The 22,365-nt window shown below is 42.1% G+C and overlaps 1 protein-coding gene across 2 annotated transcripts in view; it reads right to left on the bottom strand.

Annotated features, from left to right (window-relative positions):
• The window catches only part of SORCS2 (sortilin related VPS10 domain containing receptor 2), a 1,056,376-nt gene that overhangs the window by 616,196 nt on the left and 417,815 nt on the right, over window positions 1-22,365 (bottom strand). The gene's annotated exons all lie outside the window — the stretch shown is intronic.

Consider the following 22,365-nt stretch of genomic DNA (forward strand, 5'->3'; position numbering starts at 1 on the left):
TCTATTGAAATTAATTTGCAAGGAAGCCGGTTGTGCCGTACATCTCATCTATTGCGCGGCCTTTCTACAGCCAATTAATTTGCTGGAATGAGGCCACTTTCAACCCAAAGGTCAGTCTTCTAGTCCTGTAGTTTCCAATTTGCATATGCCAGTTACCTGCCTTCTAATGGTTATTACCCCATATATATGGTGAATGAGCTTAAAAAACACGACTGGTCTAACAATTACAGAGTCTATTAAACCTGCCCACTCCACATTGTCCACTCCGATACTTTACAGTCAGGGAATTTACTCTGAAAGTTAGAACGGTAAATAACAAAGTTACCAGAAGGCTCATAAAAATAATATGGCTGGATGGTGCTAAAAAATGAATGACTGTGATTTCTTTAAACCTGTCTCCCTTGTATGTTCAATCTGTTCCTCACTCACATTCACACAGTAAAGACCAATGTTGGGAATGATTATTTTTCCCATTAAATATTGAAATGGTTGACAATAATTCCTAGTGGTGCCCGGTAATTAAAGTAATATAATCGTGAAAGCCTGAACTATAAAGCGCACTGTGCCCATTTATTTAAACAGATGTTAATTTTTCTAATGCATCTAAAATGAAGCAAGCTTGGAAACAGTCTTCATGGACCCCTTGGTGACCCCTATACTGTACTTCTAACCCCTTGTAACCCCTATGCTGTACATCTTCAGTACAAGCGCCGGGGCTTTATGGACACATTCCATACATGTATTTGCATGCTTTTGCTATTATGCTATGAAACAAGCTCAGAAGCTAAGCACTTGACAGACGGTGGGTGTCGGCTGCTACCAGCCAACACTCGCCACTAATGACGGACATCAGCTCAGAAGCTAAGCACTTAGCACAGCTCTTATCAGCCGACAATCACTGCTAATGACCAACATCAGTGATCAGGCCGATGTCAACAATTTAACTCCTTAAATTCTGCAATCAATAGCGATCGCAGCATTTTAGAGGATAAGTAACAGGAATGGTGCTTGTCCATTGTCCAATTGGCATCCAGCAATGTGAATTCCAGGGCATTGGAAGCCTTTTTAAGGCCTCCGAGCTGGCCAAGGTGCAATCTGCTAATACAGCTAGTAGAGCCTAACCTTACACAACAACATATCTGACGTTTCTCCATTGCCAATAGCATGGACGAAGGGATCCCAAAAATATTCTGGAGGGGAGCAGGTATATCGGAACAGTGGAAGCGGGGCAGGGATGATGGGTATGCCGGTTCCCCCCTTTATTGCGTTAAGCCGACCAGTTCTAGATTAGCAAGGCCAGCTAATACAGCATGTATCTCATGACCGAGCAGAGGATCTGGGTTAATAATACCTTATTCTAATCCAGTTTACCTGCTCTATAACTCCATGCATTGGGTTTAGCAAGGTTGAACCAGCTGTCAGGTTCCCTTTAAAGAGGATCCCTTCCCCCCAGAGTAAGTGCCCACCCTTCCTAACCAGTTGAGGTGCTGTTTACACTGGAGTGAGATCTAATACTAACTATAAGCTCATGTAGTCTCTTTGCAATCTCTCTGTTTTTGCCTTTGTCTCTCATCAGCTGTCCTTTCCATAGACTTCTACAGGCAGCATGTAAGCTGATGCCTCAGAGAGCTGTTAATACCCTCTTGCCTATCAGGACAGATTTGAGATGTTTTTGGTGAGTTTAGGCAGAGCTGGAGATCTTGATATCTGAGAGTGAGTATAACAAATTTCAATTCAAACGAAACAGAGCAGTCTTCACTATATGTAAAAACATTCAGGCTGCAGAAGAGAAACTGAACAAATTTTTCTTTGGAAGAAATGTTTTTGCTGTACAATAAATACAAAGTAATGATTTTAAAAAGGCATTTAAATATGTTCAAAGGCTTTCAAATCTATGTCTAATTTGAAGCTCTGACCGCCAAAAAGATATAGGAAGTTAATCGGCATATAGACCTAAGAACGACACTGTGTTAAATGGTGGAGATCCACGCTGAGGATACAGTTGTCTTTTACTTGACTGACACACACCATTTAGTAGATAATTGAGACATCTCCCTCCTGATCTTGATATGAAACACATTGGAGGATCCTGAAATGAGATTATAAGGAAGTGACCAGCATTTTAATGGAGTTTTTGGCTCACGCAGTATCTGGCTGTCTCCTTCTTAAGTTTCTCCCTCCAACCACTTATGCAAAATTAGGCGACCATATGGTATTTTGACTTTTACAGATTAATTAGCAAATGCTTACAAGAAGCCTACTTGCATATTTCTAGTGCCAAGCTCAGCTTTAGCCACAGATAGCCGAGCTGAGTCTACTGAAATATTCAATCAGCAACTTTAAATAATGAAATAGTGCTTTTTCTTCACATTTGGTGACAGTTTTCAATAGAACCACCATGACAGCAATTAAGGTAAAAACAAATTTCTGCTTATGTGATCAAAATTACCTGTAGAAATGGCGATTAGAGCGCATTAGTACCATGCATTGATGGGCACTGTTGTGTTCCCCAACCAAAGGTAATCTGGTTATTGCAAAATTACAACTTCTAACATGCCCTGATAGCCAAAAGCATGCCCAGGCCATACATGTCAGAAAGCTGTCAGCCAAATACATTTTTTGTCTCTCCCGATCCCTGCACAAGCAGGCACACTCAGCTCGGCAGAGTATGCATATGTTATCTATGGGGAAAAGGTAGGTTAAAATCCAACATATCTGACCCTTTTTTTTCCCCTAAAGTCTTCATCTGGGGATTCATACATGTTAGAGGGTGTAATTGGCACATTTGACTGACTCTATGGGCAGCATAGTGGCTCAGTGGTTAGAACTGTTGCCTTGCAGTGCATTGTTCTAAATTCAAATGCCACCAAATACAACATTTGTTTGTATGTTAAGGTAGGTTAAAATCCGAAATGCCAGACCCCTTTCTCCCCTGACATCTGCAGCTGGGGATTCCGGAAGCATCCATACAAATTATGTGGTGTTATTGGCACATATGACTGACTTTATGGGCAGCATGGTAGATCAGTGATTAGCACTGTTGCAAGGAGTTTGTATGTTTGCCCCGTGGTTATGGCTACAGATATACAAGGTATGCATTTATTTACCCATCCAGAAATACAGCTATCTTTCAGCTTTAAAAAAGAGCCTATTTTTAAGCATGCTCGAAAAAAGCTCTACTGTAGAGACGAAACGTTTGTTGATTACCAACGGACAGGAGGCCGAGTCCAGGAGCTGAATTTAGAAAATCCATGCCTTGGCGGACTATAAGTCCTAGCACTTTATCTGTAAAATTACTCTATTTGGTGGACTACTGATAGGTACCACTTTGAGTGATGACAAGCACTGTGAAATATGTGGGCGCTATAACAAAATAATTAAATATAGTAATAAAGAAAAAAATAAAGGTAAGTATATGGCCAGGGTAGGATTCACAGATATTAAAGGGATACTCTGGTGGAAAATATATATATATATATATATATATATATATATATGTATATATATATATATATGTATATATATATATTATTATTTTTTTTCCCCAAATCAACTGGTGTGAGAAAGTTAAACAGATTTGTAAATTGCTTCTATTAAAAAATCTTAACCCTTCCAGTAATTATCAGCTGCTGTATACTACAGAGGACGTTCTTTTCCTTTTGAAGTTATTTTCTGCCTGTCCATAGTGCTCTCTGCTGACACCTCTGTTCATGTCAGGAACTGTCCAGAGCAGGAGCAAATCCCCATAGCAAACCTCTCCTACTCTGGACAGTTCCTGACACGGACAGAGGTGTCAGCAGAGAGCACGGTGGTCAGACTGAAAACAACAGCTCAACTTCCTCTGGAGCATACAGCAGCTGATAAGTACTGGAAGGATTTATAACTTTCTGGAGCCAGTATATATATATAAAAAAAAAAATGTTTTCCACGGAGTTCCCCTTTAATATAAAAGAGAAAGGATGAGGACAAACAGGTGAGTATGAGTGCATCCTGCGTGTAGGTGATTGATCGGGTGACTAGTATTTTTGATGGCGATAACAATTGCGCCCATATTTATTTTGCACGATGATGTTACTTAGTATCTGTCCCTATACTTACAGTAAGCACAAGCTAAGTGTTTTTTTTTTTCCTTTTAGGAAAGGAAAGAATAAAAGTTGACCGATATTCCCTAAATCTCTTCATTAGAAAGGATTATAGCTCGCAGCCTATGAGTATGCATCATTCATTTTGAATAAATAGCATGCATCTGTAATGGGGTAGAGGGCTTCTCATCTGTGTGTACTAAAGCCCTACTTACATAATTGCATTATGCATGAAAGCAGCTCTTTACTGGTAAATATTCCGGCGCTGTGTGTCTGGCATACTGAGGAGACGAGAACCACGGGAAGTTACGTCTGCTGAGAAAATCGGGTCGTCCACCTCTACTTTGATGGTGCGAAGACGGTGCGCCTTTACGTGAATGGTATTCTTATAGGCATTGTCTGCTGAATGCGATTGGAGTTTAATCACTGTGTAATGAAAACAAGGCTTTAATACAATTTGTATTGGCCCAATGTTTATCTGGCTGCCAGCTGTACCTTTTGGCGCCTCCATACACATACACGCTCTGCTCAGTGAAGCATGCATGTGTTCTCCATGGGTGTAAGCTGCCTCCAGACATCTCAGATCCTACCACCTTATCATGATAAAAAATAGGTTGTATACTATGTAATTTGGCATTCTGATTATTATTTCCCTTGATATCAGCTCGTTCTCCCGATCAGTGGGGGTCTCAGAACTGAGATCCCAACCGATCAAAACTTTATACATGTCTCTAGGACAGTGTTTACCAATCAGTGTGCCTCACAGCATCCAGCTGTCCGGGCATGCTGGGAGTTGTAGTTCTGCAACAGCTGGAGGCATCCTGTTTGTAAAATATTGTGCTAGATTGGTGCACCAACCTACATGTGACTATCTCTGGTTATAAAACCACTGGACACATCAACAAAATTGGGTAGACTCGCAGTTTCTCCCGTATGGTAGGTCCAGTCTCATGTCTACCCCAATAAGGTAAGGCCAAGCTAAACTAATGACAGTACAAGACATTTAAAAGGAATGTGTCGCCTACATTTTTTTTTCCTGATTGGAGTCTCATATTGATATATGTTATATGTTCTTTTTTTCTAATCTGTTTCTGTTTCCTGTTTGTAATTTTCTATTTCATTTGTTTGTACATTATTATGGGGGCTGCCATCTTGCCTGAGCTTTTTATAACAGCATTTAGTGATATGGACCATAGACAACAATAGTCAGGACATGTCCCAATCAGATGAATTGGAGTCCTTTAAAGAAGTCATTCTACAGGAAGGAGGGGATCATCTCTGCTGTGAATGGTGGTGAATCCAGTATTATCTCTCTATAGGTGCCACCTTTTACTCTGCTCTCATGAAGAAAGGCATTACTGGGAAATGAACAGGAAGTCTAAGCTTAGTTTTAGCCAAGAATGGAAGATTTCAGAATTTTTAGAAAATATAGATCGCTAAATGGAATTTTTTTTTTTAAATCACAAAGATTTTTTATAGGGAATCTGTCATTAGTTTTACACATACCAACCTGTTAGTACAGGTGTGTAGTGCGGGTAACACCGATGATAACGATACTTACCAATTCCTGATCCATGGTCTGTTTGCCCGTTACCCTCCTCGTTTGGGTGGCAGGTTTGGTGCATGGGCGGAGCTTCAGGAGCACGCTGCCATCACCACTGCTTCTTCCCCAGGACCAGTGAAGAAGCACCAGCGGCGATGTTAGTGTGCTCCTGGAGTTCCGAATGTGTACCAAGCCTGCCAACCAAACGAGAAAGCGAACAGGACCACAGATCAGGAAGTAGGTAAGTATGGCTATTATCAGTGTCACCTGCTCTACACAACCGTACCAACAGATTAGTGTGGGTGAAACTGATGGCCATTTCCCTTTAAAAAAAATAGGTTTAACATAAAAACCTGATTTAAACAATAGGTTATTTTCTAAGGACACATTCCCCTTAACAGTCCAAACATTGGTGTCACGGTGCAGGACTGTGATGGCGGTTAATGGATACATGAAGATGTCTTTTGTCAATAACAAATAAATTTAAATCCTATTCATTCTAGCTAAGCAGATGTCTATCCCGGCTGTAAACATATGTTGTCGTGCAGGAGGACGAAGCGGTAGAGACACATCTTCTCTCATCTTCTGTGAAGCTCCACACATCAAGGTTAAGCGCCCCATGTACCTGCAAATATTGACATCTCCAGATCCCTCATAGAGAACAAATCTCAGGGAAAAGCACAAATCTCCCCGGAGAATCTTTAAGACTATTGGATTTTTAATCAATCCTTCAATTGCTTTCTTTTCACCGAACGTCTATTGGCCTGTTGACAAAACATTATCAGCCGAGAACCAGTGCCGCCAGATCTTCTCCCCAGCATGTGAGTCTTCTATTTTCTGGAGATACATGCTGGCCTTTATGACCCTTCCAGCCGCTTCCTTCCAGTTATATCCCTATAGCGCTTTCCACACCGCCAGATCTGGACTTCATTCAAAGACCCGCTGACTGCCAGCAAGCAGGACATTTTCCACTCAGCGTGAATTATGTACACTTCTATCCTTTCCTCATTCATCCTCTGGTGAATTCTCTTCTGTGCCAGGGCACAGGACTGGAATAATTCCTGCCTCATCTCCAGGTTTACCCCATCATCTTCTTAACCCCGATCTTTGCACGGTTCTGTCTTTATAAAGGACTTCCCAACGGCAGTCATTGAAGTGGAAATCGCACCGAGGACCCTCCAAGGATTTACAATTTCAGTTTAACAATTTCAGGTCAAATTCTCAGGGTCATTTCGCTCGGAGAATAATTTTTTTTTTTTTTGTTGCAAAGTTTCATGCTCACATGAGATATAGACGGCCTGGTCAATTGTTAGAAATAAACTCCTGGTTACAGCTTCTTTATAAGTTTTTTTTTATTGTTGTGATTCAATAGAGGGAAGGGCGAAAAGCAGGATAGATATCATCTCTTTGTTGTAGGGCATTTTAATAATAATCATTATAATAAATAAAAATTGAATAACCGGCATCTGAGGCTGTCTGTGCATGCTGGGAGTTGTAGTTTTGCAAAAGCTGGAGGCACCCTGGTTGGGAAACACTGCAATAAGGACAGGGAATCAGCAGTGGCCAGACACTTCTGGAGGAGCTTATGGTTACAAAGCAGCCAATATGTAAAAAAAAAAAAAAAAAAAATGTACCTTATATAATACCATTATATGTATGTTTGTAATATACATTGATTACAAAAATTTGTATATTTTTGTCCCTGCAGCTATTGCCTGTGAGTCTCTGTAAAACAAGCAGGGCTCTGCGCAGTGAGGACAAGCAGGGCTCTGTACACTGAGGAAAAGCAGGGCTCTGTGCACTGAGGATAAGCAGGACTCTGTGCACTGAGGACAAGCAGGGCTCTGTACACTGAGGACAAGCAGGGCTCTTTACACTGAGGACAAACAGGGCTCTGTACACTGAGGACAAGCAGGGCTCTGTGCACTGAGGACAAGCAGGGCTCTGTGCACTGAGGACAAGCAGGGCTCTGTGCACTGAGGACAAGCAGGGCTCTGCACACTGAGGACAAGCAGGTCTCTGTACACTGAGGACAAGCAGGGCTCTGTACAGTGAGGACAAGCAGGGTTCTGTACACCGAGGACAAGCAGGGCTCTGTACACTGAGGACAGGCAGGGCTCTGTACACTGAGGACAAGCAGGGCTCTATACACTGAGGACAAGCAGGACTCTGTACACTGAGGACAAGCAGGGCTCTGTGCACTGAGGAAAAGCAGGGCTCTGTGCATTGAGGACAAGCAGGGCCCTGTACACTAAGGACACGCAGGACTCTGTACACTGAGGACAAGCAGGGCTCTGCACACTGAGGAAAAGCAGGGCTCTGTGCACTGAGGACAAGCAGGGCTCTGCACACTGAGGACAAGCAGGGCTCTATACACTGAGCACAAGCAGGACTCTGTACACTGAGGACAAGCAGGGCTTTGTGCACTGAGGACAAGCAGGGCTCTGTGCATTGAGGACAAGCAGGGCTCTGAACACTAAGGACACGCAAGGCTCTGTACACTGAGGACACACAGGGCTCTGTACACTGAGGACAAGCAGGGCTCTGTGCACTGAGGACAAGCAGGGCTCTGTGCACTGAGGACAAACAGGGCTCTGTGCACTGAGGACAAGCAGGGCTCTGTGCACTGAGGACAAGCAGGGCTCTGTACACTGAGGACAAGCAGGGCTCTGTACACTGAGGACAAGCAGGGATCTGTGCACTGAGGACAAGCAGAGCTCTGTGCACTGAGGACAAGCAGGGCTCTGTGCACTGAGGACAAGCAGAGCTCTGTGCAGTGAGGCTCTATGACACACCTCTGGCTCCCACATCAGGATGATTGACAAGCCAGGAGCCTGCACAGAGCCCTACTTGTCCAGCCCTCACATCCTGTATTTGGACTCCTTACAGAGACACACGGGCAATAGCTGCAAGGACAAGATAGCATTTTTTCACCCAAAAATATGCAAATTTTTTAACCAATGTATATAATGGTATTATCTACATTGTAAAAAATTATTTTGCCAATGACAGGTACACTTTAACCAAAAATTGCAATATGGAAACAGAAGGTATTTTTTGCTGTTATTTTATTTATTTTTTTCCTTTACATATCTTTGGAAACATTTTAGAGTTTGAAGTAGATCTGCAACACTTGTCACTTCAGTAATGTATATAAACTCCTTTATTGGAACTTTGCAATGAGGAAGAATAAGACTATTAGGACCACTTGAGTCACAGCACAGAATGGATAGAACATACACAAATCCAGGACCATGGACAGCACCTAGTGTATGAGGAGTCTCTGCTGTATGAGCTTTATATTATAAATATCCAATCTAACAGTGTTTCTTTCATAGCTAGTATAAGACCTTTTATTTGCTTCTGGGGTGGAGCTAATTTGCATATTTATTTCCCATGGAGCATTGCCTCAATATAGTCTCCATACATCAACTAGGTCTCCTCAAGGAGAAATAGTATTTCCTATCAATATCAATTAGGCAATATCCTAATTTTATAATATCACCTTTATGACATATAATAAAGGATATATTAAAGTTCTTATTGATGGGGGTCTAAATGTTGTGCTCCACCCAATCCTGAAAGATCAGCACAAGTATAAGCCTGTAAGTAGCACACCATACAAGATCATGCCTCAGTCCTGTATAACCTGAACGATAACTACCCAAGAGTCATGGACTACCAGATGCCCGGACTGTATTTACAGTACACATTTATTTTTTAAATTTTTGTTTGTCACTGAGCCATTTTGTGCGTTTGTACACTTGGATTGTGTGTCATGCGGAGCCCTTAGGGGGCACTCTCCTGGGGAGGTGGGTGTGGCATTAGGGCTCAACTTAGGTTCCTCACCTTTGATACCCTGCTTTGGTTCTCTCGCTGACACTTTGGAATCTCTAGGTTGAATTCTTCCAAATTTCTTCCAAAAACAGTGCCACCCCTGTCTTAAAGGGGTACTCCGCCCCTAGACATCTTATCCCCTATCCAAAGCATAGGGGATAAGATGTCAGATCGCTGGGGTCCCGCTGCTGGGGACCCCGGGGATCGCTGCTGCAGCACCCCGCTATCATTACTGCACAGAGCGAGATCGCTCTGCACGTAATGACGGCAATACAGGGGCCGGAACATCGTTACATCATGGCTCCGCCCCTCATGATGTCACGGCCCGCCCCCGTCAATACAAGTCTATGGGGAGGGGGCGTGGCGGTCCTCACGTCCCCTGCAATAGACTTGCATTAATGGGACGGGATGTCATGAGGGGCGGAGCCATGACGTCACGCTGCTCCGGCCCCTGTATCGCCCGTCATTACGCACAGAGCGAACTCGCTCTGTGCAGTAATGATGGCAGGGTGCCGCAGCAGCGATCCCCGGGGTCCCCAGCAGTGGGACCGCGGCGATCTAACATCTCATCCCCTATCCTTTGGATAGGGGATAAGATGCCAGGGGCGGAGTACCCCTTTAAGGCTGAGTGTGGTAGCACAACTTGGTTGCATTAACTCCAGTGAAACTGAGCTGCAATACCAAAGACAACCTGAGGACAGGGGTGGTGTAATTTTATGAATAAATCAGTTTTATGTTTTTTTAATCCTGGATAACCCATTTAAAAAAAACAAAACTCAAACATGTATCTTGCCACAGTTGGCTCAAGATTAAAGGGGTTATTCAGGAATAGATCAAAGCTAATTTCTTCCAAAAACAGCACCATACCTGACCTCGGGTCATAGTATCGCTCGGGTTTATTCCCTTCAATAGAACTGCAATACCACACACAATCTTTTCAGTTTTTCTATTCCTAGATAACCCACTTTAAGACAATTTTGCACAACTTCCCAGGTGACCCAAAATGTGGAGACTAAAAGGGAATAGATAAAGGCTTTTGAGGTTTCGATACATGGTTCAAAAGGAATAAAGACTTTCAATGTATACAACTGGAAATGCTATAATCTAGGTTTGGCAATAAACCTATGGAGAGACTACTAGCCAAAGGGAGTCTTCTCACATAACCAGCCCTAGACTAGATAAGGTGGCGACACAAATTAAAGGGGTATTCCGGCTTTATACATATTATCCCCTATCCATAGGCGCTGCCCCAGAGACAGGGATGTGACATCATGTTCGTGCCCCCTAGTGACATCACGCCATGCCGCCTCCATTTATGTCTATGTGAGGGGGCGTGACGGCTGTCACGCCCCCTCCCATAGACATGAATGGAGGGGGCTTGGCGTGACATCACTATGGAGCGTGGTCGTGATATCACGGCCCAGACTCGGAGGCAGCACCTGGCACATAATGCCGGGGGCTGCACCGAGATCGTGGGGGTCCCTTAGGATAGGGGATAAGATGTATAAAGCCGGAATACCCATTTAAATACTATTTTAAGACAGATAAAATGAAATTTATTTTTTTTGTTTTGGTTCTTTACCGGAAATGAAAATCATTTGTGCGCAAACATTAAGATTCCAATGAAATAAGAAACCTAATGTTGCCTCAGATACACAGAATGATACCTTAAAAAAGATTTAAGAGGTTCTCTGGGAAAATTAAAAGAGCCGTAAGTTCCAAAATGTACCAGAAGCTTTCACTTGATATTGTTCTGAGACATCCAGGATGGGAGGTGGAAGAGGTTTTGGGTTTGTTATCCTTTCTTTTGTGTTTTATAAGATATCTACAGGCGAGTAATTGTACTGTCACGTATTCTGCCGCTATAATACGTAAACTCGAAGAGAGTTAAAATGTTGCTTAAACAAAAGAAAATTAAATAAGGGGGACTATGATATAATATAGGGGAAAGTAGGTGGAACCATAGGAAAGATTTATGGCCGTCACACTAATGCCGGACCAGCTCTACATTGGTAGACAATTTAACAATGTGAACCTTATGAAGACAGTGAAGGAAATTTCTCAATAGCTTTGCGTCATGACAAGGGTATAGGGAGTCTATCATAACTGAGAAGCCAAAATATTACAACCACCCCCATACCTATAATAATACCACACAACATGGCACCTATTGACCACTGCCTGAAAAAAAAAATCAACTCAGGAGAAGATAAATGTATCCACGGTACTGGATTCCATGATCCACAGTTCTCAGAGACATCAGTTGGAGTAACATTTTTCTCCTTCGCAATCCATAATGATCAATTACCATACCTATGATGGCTCTCCTATATGGTAGGGTCACACATAGCGCATCTGTAGAGTATCTGGCGCTGCGGATGCACTACTGACTGTCCCTAGAGTGAACCTCCTGCTGTGCTCGTATGTCCTGTTTTGTCTGCTCGTAGCCGCAATCCACGCTACGAGAAGACACACAGTGATCTGCAAGTCGCCGTGTGCATGCGCAGTGTACTCACAGACATCACGGCCGCTTTCTGCCTAGCTCAGGGAGCAGGGGGAATGACGGTGATATCTGTGAGTACACTGTGCATGGCGACTTTCAGATCATTGTGTGTCGACTTGTAGTGCTGTTGCAGCTACAAGCAGACAAAACAGGACGCATAGGCCCAGCAGGAGGCACACACTAGGGACAGTCAGTAGCTCATCCGCAGCGTCAAATACGCTGTGGATGCGCTACATGGGACCCTACCCTTAATCCCAATCTCAGAAGAGCTATGCAAGACTTCTGTAATGCCAGGCTTTTGTGATGATATGCCAAAAAAACTAAATCTGGGGAAATGTATAATTGTATGTAGACTATAGGTGAGGGGGCTTGGCGTGACATCACTAGGGAGCGTGGTCGTGACATCACGGCCCAGACTCGGAGGCAGCACCTGGCACATAATGCCGGGGGCTGCACCGAGATCGTGGGGGTCCCTTAGGATAGGGGATAAGATGTATAAAGCCGGAATACCCATTTAAATACAATTTTAAAACAGATAAAATGAAATTTATTTTATTTGTTTTGGTTCTTTACCGAAAATGAAAATCATTTGGGCGCAAACATTAAGATTCCAATGAAATAAGAAACCTAATGTTGCCTCAGATACACAGAATGATACCTTAAAAAAGATTTAAGAGGTTCTCTGGGAAAATTAAAAGAGCTGTAAGTTCCAAAATGTACCAGAAGCTTTCACTTGATATTGTTCTGAGACATCCAGGATGGGAGGTGGAAGAGGTTTTGGGTTTGTTATCCTTTCTTTTGTGTTTTATAAGATATCTTCAGGCGAGTAATTGTACTGTCACGTATTCTGCCGCTATAATACGTAAACTCGAAGAGACATGACATCTCCGTAACTGTTCTTTGTGTTACCTGTCTAACCTGTGAAAATCATTAAAATGTTGCTCAAACAAAAGAAAATTAAATAAGGGGGACTATGATATAATATAGGGGAAAGTAGGTGGAACCATAGGAAAGATTTATGGCCGTCACACTAATGCCGAACCAGCTCTACATTGGTAGACAATTTAACAATGTGAACCTTATGAAGACAGTGAAGGAAATTTCTCAATAGCTTTGCGTCATGACAAGGGTATAGGGAGTCTATCATGACAGAGAAGCCAAAATATTACAACCACCCAACCACACCTCACCCCCATACCTATAATAATACCTCACAACATGGAACCTATTGACCACTGCCTGAAAAAAAAAATCAACTCAGGAGAAGATAAATGTATCCACGGTACTGGATTCCATGATCCACCGTTCTCTGAGACATCAGTTGGAGTAACATTGTTCTCCTTCGCAATCCATAATAATCAATTACCATACCCATGATAGCTCTCCTATATGGTATGGTAGTATTTGGCGCTGCGGATGCGCTGCTGACTGTCCCTAGAGTCAACCTCCTGCTGTGCTCGTGTGTCCTGTTTTGTCTGCTCGTAGCCGCAATCCACGCTACGAGAAGACACACAGTGATCTGCAAGTCGCTGTGTGCATGCGCAGTGTACTCACAGACATCACGGCCGCTTTCTGCCTAGCTCAGGGAGCAGGGGGAATGGCGGTGATATCTGTGAGTACACTGTGCATGGCGACTTTCAGATCATTGTGCGTCGGCTTGTAGTGCTGTTGCAGCTACAAGCAGACAAAACAGGATGCATAGGCACAGCAGGAGGCACACACTAGGGACAGTCAGTAGCTCATCCGCAGCGTCAAATACGCTGTGGATGCACTACATGTGACCCTACCCTTAATCCCAATCTCAGAAGAGCTATGCAAGACTTCTGTAATGCCAGGCTTTTGTGATGATATGCCAAAAAACTAAATCTGGGGAAATGTATAATTGTATGTAGACTATAGGGGACATTTATCAAAACCTGTCCAGAGAAAAAGTTGCTGAGTTGCCCATAGCAACCAATCAGATTGTTTCTTTCATTTTTTAAAAGGCCTCTAAAAAATAAAATAAAGTTATTTGATTGGTTGCTATGGGCAACTTAGCAACGTTTCCTCTGGACAGGTTTTGATAAATATTCCCCTATATTTTTGCTCTAAATTTGTTGAAAACGTTACATTTTTTATACTTTTTTCACTTTTCAAGCAGATGATTTTCTCATGTATAGGTATGTCAAAATCAAGTTGATTTTCGTAGTGGTCATGAATTTTGCATGTGTGAATTTTGGTAAAAGTTGCAAAAAATTTGCATACACCATCTTCGTACTTAAATTTCCAACCGGCCTTCAAGTTTCCAACAGAGTTTTCAACCGTTTTTAAAAGATTATTGAAGGCAGTAAATGTTTTCTTCAAATTTCTTTTTGTCTTAAAGGGGTACTCTGCCCCTAGACATCTTATCCCCTATCCAAAGGATAGGGGATAAGATGTCTGATTACTGGAATCCTGCCACTGGGGACCCCCGCGATCTCGGCTGCGGCACCACAGACATTCGGTGCACTGAGCGAACTTCGCTCTGTGTCGGATGACTGACAATGCAGGGGGAGGCGCGTGACGTAATGCTCACGCCCCACTCGTGATGTCACGGCCATGCCCTCTCAATGTAAGTTTATGGGAGGGGCCATCACGACCCCTCCCATAGACTTGCATTGATGGGGGCGTGGCCATGACGTCAAGAGCCTCCGGCGATGCACTCGACGCTCTCACGGGGAGATCACGGGGTCCCGCCGCTGAATAGAGAATAAGATGTCTAGGGGTGGAGTACCTCTTTAAGGGCAGCCCAAGATAAGTTGAAGGGTGCTTGGCTGCTTCTCGTCTTCCCTGACAAGCCAGCCCCCAATGATATGTGTGTGGTCCATCTGTACATCCCACCATGCCTGAGTTGGATTCATCCTTGCTATCTGCAGACTGTGCTGAGATCACGTGACAGCGGGGGATGGGACACATTCAACACTGTCACGATGGGACGTACATATAGGCTGCACACGTCATCAGTGGGCTGACTTGTCAGGCTAGGCAGGAATCAGCCAAGCATCCTGTGATCAGCTGACTTGTGATGCTTTGTCACGAGTCACACAGGAAGCCGGAAAAGGACAGAGATGGCACTAATCCATAGTGCCAAAGAATGCAGATTTTCTGGGGGCATGAAAGACACAAAAAAGTGGACGTTGCATCTCTGACAGGTTTCACAAGTTATATTCAAAATATACACAACTTGGCATCAGGGGCACATACCTTAAAGGGATTGCCCCATTAAGAAAAACAAGTGTAAACTGATGCACTAGGTGAAATTAAACATATTTCAAATGTACAAGTATAACTGAAAATGTCCCGTATGAGAGATATAAGGATACTAATGCCCTATGTGTTGCCATTGGTTAGGACCCACACAGGCGGGTCACACATGCTCAGTTCAAATGCAGTCTTATTAAGGCAATGGCAGTTTGTCTCCACTGTACATGTAAGCAAGGGGGGTCCTGGGAAAGTGTGCGCTCTGTTGCCTGGCAACAGCATGGTCAGAGCTCAGAGAGGAAACCAGGAAGTGATCAGATTGATAGGGGAGAAGCCCTCCACAAGGACATATGATACTTTACACAACAACACATTTGTCGCTCTTTACATACATGTTTTTTGTACACATCTGATTTTACCAACTTTGCTTCCTGGGACAACTCTTTAAGACAACCCCTTTGTCACGTACAGTAGTTCTTGGGTACAAGATTAGTAAATTATTTGAGCCTGCAGCCTTTTCCAGAAACAGCACCACACTATGGGCTTTGTCTAGCATTGCAGTTCAGCCCCATTAACTTCAATGGGGATTAGCTACAATACCAAATGCAACCTCCGTACAAGAGTGACAATGTTTCTGGAAAAACAAAAAAGGTGCCCAGACACCTTCAAAGGTGTGAGCCAAATGTTTGTCCAGCCAACAACAATCTCTCCGGTTCCTCCCGTACACCATGAATGTTAGGTTTTGGCCGAGGGTTCATGAATGGGCAAAGGGAAGGGAATCCAAACTAACATACCTGGTTCTTGTCTGAGGTCACCAGGACTTGCCAGGTCTTGACCCACTTTTGGCCGACTATCACGAACAAGGATTTTTTTTAACCCCATATCATATTGTAATCTAACCATGCTATGGACAAACTCCTCTCCTGATATCTAATCTACTATGACAAATGTGATGAAAGATAACAACTTCATAAAAGATATGGCAGCAGTGACTCGCCGCCGTACGCCATATAAATAAACAATAGCTCATCAAGTGGCAGGCATCTTACTTTAATAGAGACATTAAAGGACGTCTGCTTCATTTCAGCATAGCGTCTAACACAATTACTGCGGAGGGCCCCACGTGTTCGGATGAAATGAGTTATGTTTCCCCTTAGGGGCCCTGGTCTCTCCACCAAATGATCTGATGTTGCGATGATTCCTCTGATTGCTTCAGGATCTGAGTTTGCTTACAAGGAAGGCAGAGCATAGCGCCAATTGTGGGCGACTAGGACAGGTAAATTAATATGGTACAGGAGTCGTACATATGCAGATATGTAGCAGCGCAGCAATCAAGTGTTTAATTACATTTTAGATGGAGAATCATTGTTTGTTTTATATCATTCGATATCCGTGATTAGTATTAATTTATGCATTTAATTTACTGCTAATCGCAGTCAACGGAATGCCATCTGAGCGCGTCACCTATGCATACACTTGTGGGAATTAGGATTCCAATTTAGGTGGAGAGGTAACCATTTCACCATCAGACATCTGCCCGTAGAACGTCGTGCGGTATGAGACTCCTGGGCGCGCTGCATGCTCAGCCATTGGTTAATTTTTGCCTGAACTATGTTTTCCCTTTTTTATTAATTTTTTTTATTTTTTTTTACTTAAGTTTTATGATTGTTTTATAGACTGAAAGTGGATGATGAATAGGATGCGATGCTAATCATGCATACAGATTAGACACGCAATTACAGGAAATGATAGACTCTACAAGGAGAATGGCTCTGGATACAGAATGCAGAACAATAATGAGTAGTCATAAAATCTATCGGAAGATAAAGAGAAACTTTCCAGGCAGGGAGCTTTTTGTTTTCTTATGGTGGATCTGATTGAAAATACATATTTATACAGTTTTTCAATAAAACTATATTAAATTAGTGAGCATACACAATATAATTTAGTAAAATCTCATTTTTAAGATAGTCGTTCTTAAATACAGGATCAGTATAATTGTAATATAATGATGTTGCTTAATTCATCAGATACTTAAATGGGCACTGTTATTATAGGGATGTATGGAGACTTAGAGGCCCTTCATGCTCCCCAGAGAATTCTGGGAAGAAGGATATGCAAAGTAGCTCTCTGGCGCCACCTTTTGGAGGTAGTTTTTCTATCAAGCCAATGTTTCTGCTTGTTTAAATGGGCACTGTCAGATATAAAAACATTTTTTATATGTTGTACATCTTGGTAAAACAATAGTTTATTTAATAAACTTCTTTAAAATAAAATAAAAAATCTAATTTTATTAAAGAAAACTGCCTTTGAAAATCTCACCACTAGGGGTCCCCATACCTCCTGGGACACTGATGATTCCCACAGCAGCATGAGCGTGTCCAAGAGTCATGGACACAAGATAGCTGATTGACAAGGCTGCAGGAGTAACACAGCCTGCAGCAACACTCCTGTAACACAGAAGTTCTACCAATCAGGTGCCTCCAGCTTTTGCAAAACTACAACTCCAAGCATGCCTGTATAGTCAAAGGATGTCTGAGCATGCTGGGAGTTGTAGTTTTGCAAAAGCTGTAGGCAGGCACACAGCTGAAGGCAACACTGCTGCAAAAAAAGAGTTATCCAAACACTGTACCTCCAACTATTCCAAAACTACAAATCCCAACATTACAGGATTGTCAAAGGATGATACACATAAATGACATAGGAAACTACTGTACTTTTTGCACTCCTTTAGGAAGATGTAAGTTATACAATCACCGTATTGTTTTTGGTGGTTGAGTACAGGCATTCTTCACTAATCAGTAACAGTATAAAATCTATGATATTTCAAAAACATTTTTGTTGATGGTGAGGGGAAAATGTGCATATTCCTTTTCATAATGCAATAGTATTGATGCTGTTTTTATTGTCCCATAGGTTGTCTGGTTTAGGAAATGTGTTCCAAATAACATATTGGAGAATCATAAAATTTTAAATTTAATTGAAACTGTGTAATGCATGATTTCTCCTGTGGGGGCACTGCAGGGGAATTAAATACATGTTGTCAAGTTTACCCATAGACTGAAGCTCATCACTAGACCAGGCATAGGCAACCTTTGGAACTGCAGATGTTTTGGACTACATCTCCCATGATGCTCTTACAGCCAAAACACTGCCAAAGCATCATGGGAGATACAGTCCAAAACATCTGCAGTGCAAAAGGTTGCCTGTGCTGGCACTAAAGGCTCTAAAACGGATCATTCTATTATCAATTTCTAAATAACATAAATAAAACTTTATATGTCAAAACACAATGTAATGTACTAGAAATAAAGAAAATATAGCCTATGTGGATGACATGTGGATGTCAATAATTGTAACTACATGTGTATCATTAAAGGGGTACTCCAGTGAAAAAGTTTTCTTTTTTTAAATCAACTGGTGCCAGAAAGTTGAACAGATATGTAAATTACTTCTATTAAAAAATCTTAATCCTTCCTGTACTTATTAGCTGCTGTATACTACAGTGGAAATTCTTTTCCGTTTGAAACACAGAGCTGTCTGCTGACATCATGAGCACAGTGCTCTCTGCTGACATCTCTGTCTATTTTAGGAACTGCCAGAGTAAAAGGAAATCCCCATAGCAAACATATGCTGTTCTGGCAGTTCCCAAAATGGACAGAGATGTCAGCAGAGAACACTGTGCTCATGATGTCAGCAGACAGCTCTGTGTTTCAAAAAGAAAAGAATTTCTGCTGTAGTATTCAGCAGCTAATAAGTACAGGAAGGGTTAAGATTTTTTAATAGAAGTAATTTACAGATCTGTTTAACTTTCTGGCATCAGTTGATTTAAAAAAAAAAAAGTTTTCACCGGAGTACCCCTTTAATATAGTGCTACTAAACAGACATGAGACCTGTAACTAGAAGGAATTATGGGTGATTTGCATGTACTGTAGTTGTTCTGAGGACAGCGGGATGTCCCCATGTGATATAGAATTCCTATGTAATTTAACAACCATTCAAAAGTATCCTATAAATTCCTCCAAGCCTTAAAGGGTAGCTCCCACCATCCTATTTTTTTTGCTAGCCCGTTCCCCTAACCCCCCCCCCCCCCACTACAGCACTAGCCGGTTCACTCCTACCCCCCAAACCCCCCCCCCCCCCCGCGCTCCGCATGCCATTCCCTCATTACACTTGCAGTTACTGCAGAGTCCGGCAGCGGGCGTGCAGGGCGGCGGCGATGTGCGGGAGGAGTGGCCTCCCAGCCAGTGGCCGGGGAGCCAATGCGCTCGCTCCTGCCTGTCTGATTGACAGGCAGGGAGTGAGTGCAGCCTAACTGAAAAAGGACTGATTGCCACTCCAAAATCAGTCCTTTTTCAGTGGCCGTTTTCTTAAATGTAAATTAAACCTTTTTAATGAAAAAAAAAAATAATAAAAGTATATTAGAGATATGTTGTAGTACATAAGTACTACAACATATCAAAAAATAAAGTTGGTGACAGTGCCCATTTAAAGAAATTGTCTATAAGTCAGACATAGGCCGATATTTATCATTGTCTTTAGACTGTTTTTTGTGCCTAGAAAAGCTCACAAAAGGCACAAGCAAGGTTTATTTGCGCCTTTTTTGCACCTTTTGGTTTACACATTTCTGCAGATTTTGAGTTGTAATCCACAGATTTTGGCAATACGCATGATATGGAAGGGTTTTATGAACTGCGCCTTTTTGTGAAAAGCCAAAGCCACTGAAAAGTCTCTAAAACTACATCAGCCCAGACTTAGCTTTTTGGTGTAGAGGAAAGAGAGAAATTTCAGAAAATGTGACCTGCACAAAATTTATGAAATGCTCTGCAACCATTTAATACATTACCAGCACAAAAAAAAAAAGGTGTAGAGAAATACTTCACTTACACCTACAATGATGAATGCCGGCCATAAAGCCGCACAGAGCCTGTAGACTTCCATGTCATTTGCCTATAGGTTCACATAAATGATTCAGCTTTATTAAATGCTGGGGCTGGAGTGGGATATACTTCCATTCTTTGCTGCAGGCTCCCAGGTAGCGTGTTCTTCCATTGTGTCATATTAAGGAAGCAGGGGCACGGTTAACCAGCCCGGATGTGCCGTCTCTGACTTATGAAGTGGGTAATGTTATTCCATTAGACGTGGGAATTTATGTAGAAGAGTTACAGTATATAGGAAGTCATCACAGTATATAGGAAGTCATCACCGTAGAATAAGCAGACTAGACAATAATAAAATAGTGACAGGGATTTTATAAGCTTAGTTTATCCTTAAGGTTGACGTATACCATCAATAGTTGGTAGCCAAATGCTCAAACGTCTGGCAGCTATCTTAATTGCCATTCTGATACATGTATGCTCAGCTCGACCGAGCATGTATGTTCTTGCAATGGGGGAGAAATGGTTAATTTGCTAGGGCAGAATTTCCCAACCTGTGCGCCTTCTGATTTTGCAAAACTACAACTCCCAGCCAAAGGCTGTTTGGGCATACTGGGAGTTTTTCAACAGCTGGAGACACACTATGTAACCCCTCCTTTCTGTTTTCATACTGCAGTCTCAAAGGACAGGAGTGAGCACAGAGGAATGCTAGTCCTGCCCTCATTTCATGGACTTTGTCCCAGCCTGTGCTTCATCTGGGACAAAGATGATGCTGCAGCTGGAAAGGATTATGTTCTAAAGGGTTTGGGGACCCCTAGTGGTCATTTTTTATAAGCCATGATTTTATAAGTCATAATTTCTATAAAAAAAAAGAGATAACATTTGTTATGAAGTATATTAGAAAGGTCAATGTTTTGCCAAGACGTACAACAAATAAAATGTTTTTGATTCTGACAGTGCCCATTTAATCCAACCAGACTTTTGGATAATCCTGAACATTTGGAAGGTGATAGGTGTGTCTGCTCATATAGCCTTGTCCTTGAGTCATCTCTTGTCCATGACTCATGGACAAGCCTGATGCTGCTACAGGACTGGTTAATGTTCAGGTAGGTATGGGGACCCCTAGTGGTGGGATATTCAGCAGCTGTTTCCTTTATTGATTATAAAAAAAAAATTAAACAACCACATTACATAATGTCTTTAATTTTTTATCAATCAAAACCTATAAAGTTTTTGGATCTGACAGTACCCATTTAAGGATCCTTTTTGTGCACGTTCTTTATTTATGGAGCATTTTGGAGTTTTTTTCATTTAGCGTTTTATATATATATATATATATATATATATATATATATATATCTGTTTATTTATTAACAATTAATTTTTTTTACATATTTACAAAGAGCAAAAAGTAAGGAAAATTCAGATATATAGATACATATTTTCATAGTAAAGATAAACTATGACATACAATGAAATTCCAATCATGTTGTTGCTTGCCATTTACATGTGTTCTAAAGTGTTTATGCGCCTAAACATGTAAAAAAAAAAAAAAAAAGTGCACAAAAAAAAACATTAATTTCTCAGCTGGAAAAATTATGGCAATTACAGTAGAACTGTAAGTGTACTGTAAATTTCTATTGAATTCAATGGGGGGAAAAAAATCTGAGTTTTTCGGGAATTAAACATGCATTTAACTCCTCAAAATACATTCCAAAAAAAAAACTTAATGTGGTGGCCCAGTACAGGAGTTGTTACCCCGTACCCTTGCTTCCCTGTCAGGCAGCCTCCACGCAGTGTCTCCTGGGCCCCTTCACCTGTTCCCTCTGTACAATTGGTTTTATGCTATGTGCATATAAGAGTGTTGTACCTTTTAAAGGGAAACCAATCATCAGATTTTACCCTATATAATGCTTGGCAAAGCGTTATATAGGGTACAATTGTTGTCCTCACCATCCCCGGGGGACGCTCCTGCCCCCAGGGATGGTGAAGATATGAAGTTATAAACTAGTCACCGCCGCCGCCGTAAGTAGTCACCTGGGCGGGGAGCTCTTCTCATCTACTCCCGTTCTTCGGCCGGGAGCGACGCCCCTTCCACTTGATTCATGGGCCGCGTCATTGTTCCGCCATTGTTCACTGAACAGACGGAGCAGAGCGATGACCAGGGATGGTGAGGACAACAATTTTACCCTATATAACGCTTTGCCAAGCATTATATAGGGTAAAATCTGATGATTGGTTCCTTTTAAGAATATTTGTCATGTGGTTAACCTGTTGTCATGTGAGTGTAACCCAGTGAGGTGT

Source organism: Hyla sarda, chromosome 1 (assembly GCF_029499605.1).
Source record: "Hyla sarda isolate aHylSar1 chromosome 1, aHylSar1.hap1, whole genome shotgun sequence".
Lineage (NCBI taxonomy): Eukaryota > Metazoa > Chordata > Amphibia > Anura > Hylidae > Hyla > Hyla sarda.